This window comes from Pleurodeles waltl, unplaced genomic scaffold (genome assembly GCF_031143425.1).
Source record: "Pleurodeles waltl isolate 20211129_DDA unplaced genomic scaffold, aPleWal1.hap1.20221129 scaffold_39, whole genome shotgun sequence".
Classification (NCBI taxonomy): Eukaryota; Metazoa; Chordata; class Amphibia; order Caudata; family Salamandridae; genus Pleurodeles; species Pleurodeles waltl.
Window position 1 is genome coordinate 2,657,501 of NW_027150097.1, and position 10,000 is coordinate 2,667,500.

The window sequence follows — 10,000 nt, forward strand, 5'->3', positions numbered from 1 at the left end:
AAGGCAGATACACTTGCACTCAAGGCAGCCCGAAGTGCACCTTTGCATAGACAAAGAGCAGAACTGCACCATTTCTGTGAAGATATGTCTCAGTTCTGCTCTCTTCGAGTGACGCACAAAGGAACTTTGCTCGCTGTGCTGCACTGTGTCCCTTCTTTCTAAATATTCCAATTAGTGATCAGTTTACCAAAAAAGTAGGAAATCTGCACCCATAGATGTACTCCTTGAAAGGATACAAATTTACTACCTTTTTAAAATACACAATCACTGGCAATAGTAGCCTTGGAAAGCTATGCCAGATTCAGGTTTGAAGCTATGCCCCTTTTCTTTCTCAGACTCACACAATCCTCTCTCCTGCTGATTCCATTGTAACTCAGGTATGCTCTGCTCCTTCAGATAGTCCCCAGCACGGCAGCCTGACAAACTCCTGGCTCCATAGCTCAGGGGTTAGAGCACTGGTCTTGTAAACCAGAGGTCGTGAGTTCAAATCTCACTGGGGCCTCACAAACATTTTGGATTTAACAACACTTTTTAGTTCATTGGGGAGACTCACTACAAATAGTCTTTTCAACATAGAAAAACAAAGGCGACACAGGGCAAAGCACGCAAGAAAGGGGGGCATTACACACAGTGTCAGTGGAATGACAAACACAAGACTCCTACAGGGTCATACAATTGACTTGTGTGAGTATGGGGGATGTTTAGAGTGTGACATCCCAAAATATCATTCTTGACTTGGTCGTTGGCTTTGATGCCCCTTCAGCCACGTCCTTTCCAATGCACATGTCATTTTTTTAATATCATCCTGATTTCACTGTGAGATTTTAACTTGTTCTTTTTTTCGGGTCCGGAATTTAAGTGTACATTTAGGTCCATGTTTAAACAGATTTTTCATCGGGTTGCATCACTTTTTCGATGCAGCATTAACACAATTAGTTTTTTGGTATTTACAAAGCCATGCACATGTTAAGAAAAAGTAACAGCACACAGCACCTTGCTCTGCCATGCTTTACTTTGCGTCAGGTAGGTGTTCCACAGGTGGTACATGGTTTTCTTGTACATCCACACATGGATTTTGATGTAAACCCATGTTTACAAAAACATACAGTCATGGTTTTGTGCCACAATGGTGCGCCTCCCCGAGGCTGGTGTAAGGAGAACAGATGTCTTTATTTCTCCATGTTACTGCCTCTTTGCATGTGGTGTGCTGCAATTTGCAGAACAGATACAAGGAGTAAACAAGCACTTGCAATACAACTGGTCTGGCATTTCTCCGAGATAGAGCTATTAGCAGTTGTAAACTCCCAACCAGACTTTTCTTGACTCATTAAATGTAAATAATGAGCGCAATCGCGCTGCTACAGTTCACTCATATTGAAACCTATCGGCAAAAGTGCAATTATCTATGTAACCGGCAAAAGTTCAATTAATTATGTAACAGGGTCGATGTCATGCAATGAGCTCGACTTCTGTCAAACGAGATCGTGCTGTGAAAAAAAGAGAAAAAGTAGTCCACAAACCAGATGGAAAACAGCGAGCCTCCTATGTTTTCTGTACTTGGTCGCTGCGCTCATGGAGGGCTAACCACCGGAAAAGGCATGACGTATGCATGCCTTCCACTAACGAAAGCAAGCAGATTTTAACAGGGAAGCCCACGAACCAATGAAAGACACCAACGTGAAATGGACGGGGCTCCTAGCCCTTTTCTAACTACAACAGCGTCTCGCAAGCAATACGCATGCGCAAGCGCATTCTAGCGCAGGCTTGACTCTAAAAAATCTCCTATGATAGTTGGAGGAAGATATCCCTTTATGCACATCAGCTCTCCTGAACATAAGGCAGATACCCTTGCACTCAAGGCAGCCCGAAGTGCACCTTTGCATAGACAAAGAGCAGAACTGCACCATTTCTGTGAAGATATGTCTCAGTTCTGCTCTCTTCGAGTGACGCACAAAGGAACTTTGCTGGCTGTGCTGCACTGCGTCCCTTCTTTCTAAATATTCCAATTAGTGATCAGTTTACCAAAAAAGTAGCAAATCTGCACCCATAGATGTACTCCTTGAAAGGATACAAATTTACTACCTTTTTAAAATACACAATCACTGGCAATAGTAGCCTTGGAAAGCTATGCCAGATTGAGGTTTGAAGCTATGCCCCTTTTCTTTCTCAGTCTCACACAATCCTCTCTCCTGCTGATTCCATTGTAACTCAGGTATGCTCTGCTCCTTCATATGGTCCCCAGCACAGCATCCTGACAAGCTCCTGGCTCCATAGCTCAGGGGTTAGAGCACTGGTCTTGTAAACCAGGGGTTGTGAGTTCAAATCTCACTGGGGCCTCACAAACATTTTGGATTTAACAACACTTTTTAGTTCATTGGGGAGCCTCACTACAAATATTCTTTTCAAGATAGAAAAACAAAGGCGACACAGGGCAAAGCACGCAAGAAAGGGGGGCATTACACACAGTGTCAGTGGAATGACAAACACAAGACTCCTACAGGGTCATACAATTGACTTGTGTGAGTATGGGGGATGTTTAGAGTGTGACATCCCAAAATATCATTCTTGACTTGGTCATTGGCTTTGGTGCCCCTTCAGCCACGTCCTTTCCAATGCACATGTCATTTTTTTAATATCATCCTGATTTCACTGTGAGATTTTAACTTGTTCTTTTTTTCGGGTCCGGAATTTAAGTGTACATTTAGGCCCATGTTTAAACAGATTTTTCATCGGGTTGCATCACTTTTTCGATGCAGCATTAACACAATGAGTTTTTTGGTATTTACAAAGCCATGCACATGTTAAGAAAAAGTAACAGCACACAGCACCTTGCTCTGCCATGCTTTACTTTGCGTCAGGTAGGTGTTCCACAGGTGGTACATGGTTTTCTTGTACATCCACACATGGATTTTGATGTAAACCCATGTTTACAAAAACATACAGTCATGGTTTTGTGCCACAATGGTGCGCCTCCCCGAGGCTGGTGTAAGGAGAACAGATGTCTTTATTTCTCCATGTTACTGCCTCTTTGCATGTGGTGTGCTGCAATTTGCAGAACAGATACAAGGAGTAAACAAGCACTTGCAATACAACTGGTCTGGCATTTCTCCGAGATAGAGCTATTAGCAGTTGTAAACTCCCAACCAGACTTTTCTTGACTCATTAAATGTAAATAACGAGCGCGATCGTGCTGCTACAGTTCACTCATATTGAAACCTATCGGCAAAAGTGCAATTATCTATGTAACCGGCAAAAGTTCAATTAATTATGTAACAGGGTTGATGTCATGCAATGAGCTCGACTTCTGTCAAACGAGATTGTGCTGTGAAAAAAAAGAGAAAAAGTAGTCCACAAACCAGATGGAAAACAGCGAGCCTCCTTTGTTTTCAGTACTTGGTCGCTGAGCTCAAGGAGGGCTAACCACCGGAAAAAGCATGACGTATGCATGCCTTCCACTAACGAAAGCAAGCAGATTTTAACAGGGAAGCCCACGAACCAATGAAAGACACCAACGTGAAATGGACGGGGCTCCTAGCCCTTTTCTAACTACAACAGCGTCTCGCAAGCAATACGCATGCGCAAGCGCATTCTAGCGCAGGCTTGACTCTAAAAAATCTCCTATGATAGTTGGAGGAAGATATCCCTTTATGCACATCAGCTCTCCTGAACATAAGGCAGATACCCTTGCACTCAAGGCAGCCCGAAGTGCACCTTTGCATAGACAAAGAGCAGAACTGCACCATTTCTGTGAAGATATGTCTCAGTTCTGCTCTCTTCGAGTGACGCACAAAGGAACTTTGCTCGCTGTGCTGCACTGCGTCCCTTCTTTCTAAATATTCCAATTAGTGATCAGTTTACCAAAAAAGTAGCAAATCTGCACCCATAGATGTACTCCTTGAAAGGATACAAATTAACTACCTTTTTAAAATACACAATCACTGGCAATAGTAGCCTTGGAAAGCTATGCCAGATTGAGGTTTGAAGCTATGCCCCTTTTCTTTCTCAGACTCACACAATCCTCTCTCCTGCTGATTCCATTGTAACTCAGGTATGCTCTGCTCCTTCATATAGTCCCCAGCACGGCATCCCGACAAGCTCCTGGCTCCATAGCTCAGGGGTTAGAGCACTGGTCTTGTAAACTAGGGGTCGTGAGTTCAAATCTCACTAGGGCCTCACAAACGTTTTGGATTTAACAACACTTTTTAGTTCATTGGGGAGCCTCACTACAAATATTCTTTTCAACATAGAAAAACAAAGGCGACACAGGGCAAAGCACGCAAGAACGGGGGGCATTACACACAGTGTCAGTGGAATGACAAACACAAGACTCCTACAGGGTCATACAATTGACTTGTGTGAGTATGGGGGATGTTTAGAGTGTGACATCCCAAAATATCATTCTTGACTTGGTCGTTGGCTTTGGTGCCCCTTCAGCCACGTCCTTTCCAATGCACATGTCATTTTTTTAATATCATCCTGATTTCACTGTGAGATTTTAACTTGTTCTTTTTTTCGGGTCCGGAATTTAAGTGTACATTGAGGCCCATGTTTAAACAGATTTTTCATCGGGTTGCATCACTTTTTCGATGCAGCATTAACACAATTTGTTTTTTGGTATTTACAAAGCCATGCACATGTTAAGAAAAAGTAACAGCACACAGCACCTTGCTCTGCCATGCTTTACTTTGCGTCAGGTAGGTGTTCCACAGGTGGTACATGGTTTTCTTGTGCATCCACACATGGATTTTGATGCAAACCCATGTTTACAAAAACATACAGTCATGGTTTTGTGCCACAATGGTGCGCCTCCTCGAGGCTGTTGTAAGGAGAACAGATGTCTTTATTTCTCCATGTCACTGCCTCTTTGCATGTGGTGTGCTACAATTAGCAGAACAGATACAAAGAGTAAACAAGTACTTGCAATACAACTGGTCTGGCATTTCTCCGAGATAGAGCTATTAGCAGTTGTAAACTCCCAACCAGACTTTTCTTGACTCATTAAATATAAATAATGAGCGCAATCGCGCTGCTACAGTTCACTCATATTGAAACCTATCGGCAAAAGTGCAATTATCTATGTAACCGGCAAAAGTTCAATTAATTATGTAACAGGGTCGATGTCATGCAATGAGCTCGACTTCTGTCAAACGAGATCGTGCTGTGAAAAAAAGAGAAAAAGTAGTCCACAAACCAGATGGAAAACAGCGAGCCTCCTATGTTTTCAGTACTTGGTCGCTGCGCTCAAGGAGGGCTAACCACCGGAAAAGGCATGACATATGCATGCCTTCCACTAACAAAAGCAAGCAGATTTTAACAGGGAAGCCCACGAACCAATGAAAGACACCAACGTGAAATGGACGGGGCTCCTAGCCCTTTTCTAACTACTACAGCGTCTCGCAAGCAATACGCATGCGCAAGCGCATTCTAGCGCAGGCTTGACTCTAAAAAATCTCCTAGGATTGTTGGAGGAAGATATCCCTTTATGCACATCAGCTCTCCTGAACATAAGGCAGATACCCTTGCACTCAAGGCAGCCCGAAGTGCACCTTTGCATAGACAAAGAGCAGAACTGCACCATTTCTGTGAAGATATGTCTCAGTTCTGCTCTCTTCGAGTGAAGCACAAAGGAACTTTGCTGGCTGTGCTGCACTGCGTCCCTTCTTTCTAAATATTCCAATTAGTGATCAGTTTACCAAAAAAGTAGGAAATCTGCACCCATAGATGTACTCCTTGAAAGGATACAAATTTACTACCTTTTTAAAATACACAATCACTGGCAATAGTAGCCTTGGAAAGCTATGCCAGATTCAGGTTTGAAGCTATGCCCCTTTTCTTTCTCAGACTCACACAATCCTCTCTCCTGCTGATTCCATTGTAACTCAGGTATGCTCTGCTCCTTCAGATAGTCCCCAGCACGGCAGCCTGACAAGCTCCTGGCTCCATAGCTCAGGGGTTAGAGCACTGGTCTTGTAAACCAGGGGTCGTGAGTTCAAATCTCACTGGGGCCTCACAAACATTTTGGATTTAACAACACTTTTTAGTTCATTGGGGAGACTCACTACAAATATTCTTTTCAACATAGAAAAACAAATGCGACACAGGGCAAAGCACGCAAGAACGGGGGGCATTACACACAGTGTCAGTGGAATGACAAACACAAGACTCCTACAGGGTCATACAATTGACTTGTGTGAGTATGGGGGATGTTTAGAGTGTGACATCCCAAAATATCATTCTTGACTTGGTCGTTGGCTTTGGTGCCCCTTCAGCCACGTCCTTTCCAATGCACATGTCATTTTTTAATATCATCCTGATTTCACTGTGAGATTTTAACTTGTTCTTTTTTTCGGGTCCGGAATTTAAGTGTACATTTAGGCCCATGTTTAAACGGATTTTTCATCGGGTTGCATCACTTTTTCGATGCAGCATTAACACAATTCGTTTTTTGGTATTTACAAAGCCATGCACATGTTAAGAAAAAGTAACAGCACACAGCACCTTGCTCTGCCATGCTTTACTTTGCGTCAGGTAGGTGTTCCACAGGTGGTACATGGTTTTCTTGTACACCCACACATGGATTTTGATGTAAACCCATGTTGACAAAAACATACAGTCATGGTTTTGTGCCACAATGGTGCGCCTCCCCGAGGCTAGTGTAAGGAGAACAGATGTCTTTATTTCTCCATGTTACTGCCTCTTTGCATGTGGTGTGCTGCAATTTGCAGAACAGATACAAGGAGTAAACAAGCACTTGCAATACAACTGGTCTGGCATTTCTCCGAGATAGAGCTATTAGCAGTTGTAAACTCCCAACCAGACTTTTCTTGACTCATTAAATGTAAATAATGAGCGCAATTGCCCTGCTACAGTTCACTCATATTGAAACCTATCGGCAAAAGTGCAATTATCTATGTAACCGGCAAAAGTTCAATTAATTACGTAACAGGGTCGATGTCATGCAATGAGCTCGACTTCTGTCAAACGAGATCGTGCTGTGAAAAAAAGAGAACAAGTAGTCCACCAACCAGATGGAAAACAGCGAGCCTCCTATGTTTTCAGTACTTGGTCGCTGCGCTCAAGGAGGGCTAACCACCGGAAAAGGCATGACGTATGCATGCCTTCCACTAACGAAAGCAAGCAGATTTTAACAGGGAAGCCCACGAACCAATGAAAGACACCAATGTGAAATGGACGGGGCTCCTAGCCCTTTTCTAACTACAACAGCGTCTCGCAAGCAATACGCATGCGCAAGCGCATTCTAGCGCAGGCTTGACTCTAAAAAATCTCCTATGATAGTTGTAGGAAGATATCCCTTTATGCACATCAGCTCTCCTGAACATAAGGCAGATACCCTTGCACTCAAGGCAGCCCGAAGTGCACCTTTGCATAGACAAAGAGCAGAACTGCACCATTTCTGTGAAGATATGTCTCAGTTCTGCTCTCTTCGAGTGACGCACAAAGGAACTTTGCTGGCTGTGCTGCACTGCGTCCCTTCTTTCTTAATATTCCAATTAGTGATCAGTTTACCAAAAAAGTAGCAAATCTGCACCCATAGATGTACTCCTTGAAAGGATACAAATTTACTACCTTTTTAAAATACACAATCACTGGCAAAAGTAGCCTTGGAAAGCTATGCCAGATTCAGGTTTGAAGCTATGCCCCTTTTCTTTCTCAGACTCACACAATCCTCTCTCCTGCTGATTCCATTGTAACTCAGGTATGCTCTGCTCCTTCATATAGTCCCCAGCACGGCATCCTGTCAAGTCTCCTGGCTCCATAGCTCAGGGGTAAGAGCACTGGTCTTGTAAACCAGGGGTCGTGAGTTCAAATCTCACTGGGGCCTCACAAACATTTTGGATTTAACAACACTTTTTAGTTCATTGGGGAGACTCACTACAAATATTCTTTTCAACATAGAAAAACAAAGGCGACACAGGGCAAAGCACGCAAGAACGGGGGGCATTACACACAGTGTCAGTGGAATGACAAACGCAATACTCCTACAGGGTCATACAATTGACTTGTGTGAGAATGGGGGATGTTTAGAGTGTGACATCCCAAAATATCATTCTTGACTTGGTCGTTGGCTTTGGTGCCCCTTCAGCCACGTCCTTTCCAATGCACATGTCATTTTTTTAATATCATCCTGATTTCACTGTGAGATTTTAACTTGTTCTTTTTTTCGGGTCCGGAATTTAAGTGTACATTTAGGCCCATGTTTAAACAGATTTTTCATCGGGTTGCATCACTTTTTCGATGCAGCATTAACACAATTAGTTTTTTGGTATTTACAAAGCCATGCACATGTTAAGAAAAAGTAACAGCACACAGCACCTTGCTCTGCCATGCTTTACTTTGCGTCAGGTAGGTGTTCCACAGGTGGTACATGGTTTTCTTGTACATCCACACATGGATTTTGATGTAAACCCATGTTTACAAAAACATACAGTCATGGTTTTGTGCCTCAATGGTGCGCCTCCCCGAGGCTGGTGTAAGGAGAACAGATGTCTTTATTTCTCCATGTTACTGCCTCTTTGCATGTGGTGTGCTGCAATTTGCAGAACAGATACAAGGAGTAAACAAGCACTTGCAATACAACTGGTCTGGCATTTCTCCGAGATAGAGCTATTAGCAGTTGTAAACTCCCAACCAGACTTTTCTTGACTCATTAAATGTAAATAATGAGCGCAATCGCGCTGCTACAGTTCACTCATATTGAAACCTATCGGCAAAAGTGCAATTATCTATGTAACCGGCAAAAGTTCAATTAATTATGTAACAGGGTCGATGTCATGCAATGAGCTCGACTTCTGTCAAACGAGATCGTGCTGTGAAAAAAAGTGAAAAAGTAGTCCACAAACCAGATGGAAAACAGCGAGCCTCCTATGTTTTCAGTACTTGGTCGCTGCGCTCAAGGAGGGCTAACCACCGGAAAAGGCATGACGTATGCATGCCTTCAACTAACGAAAGCAAGCAGATTTTAACAGGGAAGCCCACGAACCAATGAAAGACACCAACGTGAAATGGACGGGGCTCCTAGCCCTTTTCTAACTACAACAGCGTCTCGCAAGCAATACGCATGCGCAAGCGCATTCTAGCGCAGGCTTGACTCTAAAAAATCTCCTATGATAGTTGTAGGAAGATATCCCTTTATGCACATCAGCTCTCCTGAACATAAGGCAGATACCCTTGCACTCAAGGCAGCCCGAAGTGCACCTTTGCATAGACAAAGAGCAGAACTGCACCATTTCTGTGAAGATATGTCTCAGTTCTGCTCTCTTCGAGTGACGCACAAAGGAACTTTGCTCGCTGTGCTGCACTGTGTCCCTTCTTTCTAAATATTCCAATTAGTGATCAGTTTACCAAGAAAGTAGGAAATCTGCACCCATAGATGTACTCCTTGAAAGGATACAAATTTACTACCTTTTTAAAATACACAATCACTGGCAATAGTAGCCTTGGAAAGCTATGCCAGATTCAGGTTTGAAGCTATGCCCCTTTTCTTTCTCAGACTCACACAATCCTCTCTCCTGCTGATTCCATTGTAACTCAGGTATGCTCTGCTCCTTCATATAGTCCCCAGCACGGCATCCCGACAAGCTCCTGGCTCCATAGCTCAGGGGTTAGAGCACTGGTCTTGTAAACCAGGGGTCGTGAGTTCAAATCTCACTGGGGCCTCACAAACATTTTGGATTTAACAACACTTTTTAGTTCATTGGGGAGCCTCACTACAAATATTCTTTTCAAGATAGAAAAACAAAGGCGACACAGGGCAAAGCACGCAAGAACGGGGGGCATTACACACAGTGTCAGTGGAATGACAAACACAAGACTCCTACAGGGTCATACAATTGACTTGTGTGAGTGTGGGGGATGTTTAGAGTGTGACATCCCAAAATATCATTCTTGACTTGGTCGTTGGCTTTGGTGCCCCTTCAGCCACGTCCTTTCCAATGCACATGTCATTTTTTTAATATCATCCTGATTTCACTGTGAGATT

At 43.4% G+C, this 10,000-nt stretch overlaps 6 non-coding genes across 6 annotated transcripts; all 6 read left to right on the forward strand.

Annotated features, from left to right (window-relative positions):
• Nucleotides 1-429: 429 nt before the first annotated feature.
• On the forward strand, nucleotides 430-502 carry TRNAT-UGU (transfer RNA threonine (anticodon UGU)). The gene has a single exon. It is a non-coding gene; the product is annotated as a tRNA-Thr (tRNA).
• A 1,762-nt stretch (nucleotides 503-2,264) lies between these two features.
• On the forward strand, nucleotides 2,265-2,337 carry TRNAT-UGU (transfer RNA threonine (anticodon UGU)). The gene has a single exon. It is a non-coding gene; the product is annotated as a tRNA-Thr (tRNA).
• Nucleotides 2,338-4,100: 1,763 nt separating this feature from the next.
• On the forward strand, nucleotides 4,101-4,173 carry TRNAT-UGU (transfer RNA threonine (anticodon UGU)). Its single transcript has one exon. It is a non-coding gene; the product is annotated as a tRNA-Thr (tRNA).
• Nucleotides 4,174-5,935: 1,762 nt separating this feature from the next.
• Nucleotides 5,936-6,008, forward strand: TRNAT-UGU (transfer RNA threonine (anticodon UGU)). Its single transcript has one exon. It is a non-coding gene; the product is annotated as a tRNA-Thr (tRNA).
• A 1,762-nt stretch (nucleotides 6,009-7,770) lies between these two features.
• TRNAT-UGU (transfer RNA threonine (anticodon UGU)) lies at nucleotides 7,771-7,843 on the forward strand. The gene has a single exon. It is a non-coding gene; the product is annotated as a tRNA-Thr (tRNA).
• A 1,762-nt stretch (nucleotides 7,844-9,605) lies between these two features.
• On the forward strand, nucleotides 9,606-9,678 carry TRNAT-UGU (transfer RNA threonine (anticodon UGU)). The gene has a single exon. It is a non-coding gene; the product is annotated as a tRNA-Thr (tRNA).
• Nucleotides 9,679-10,000: the final 322 nt, after the last annotated feature.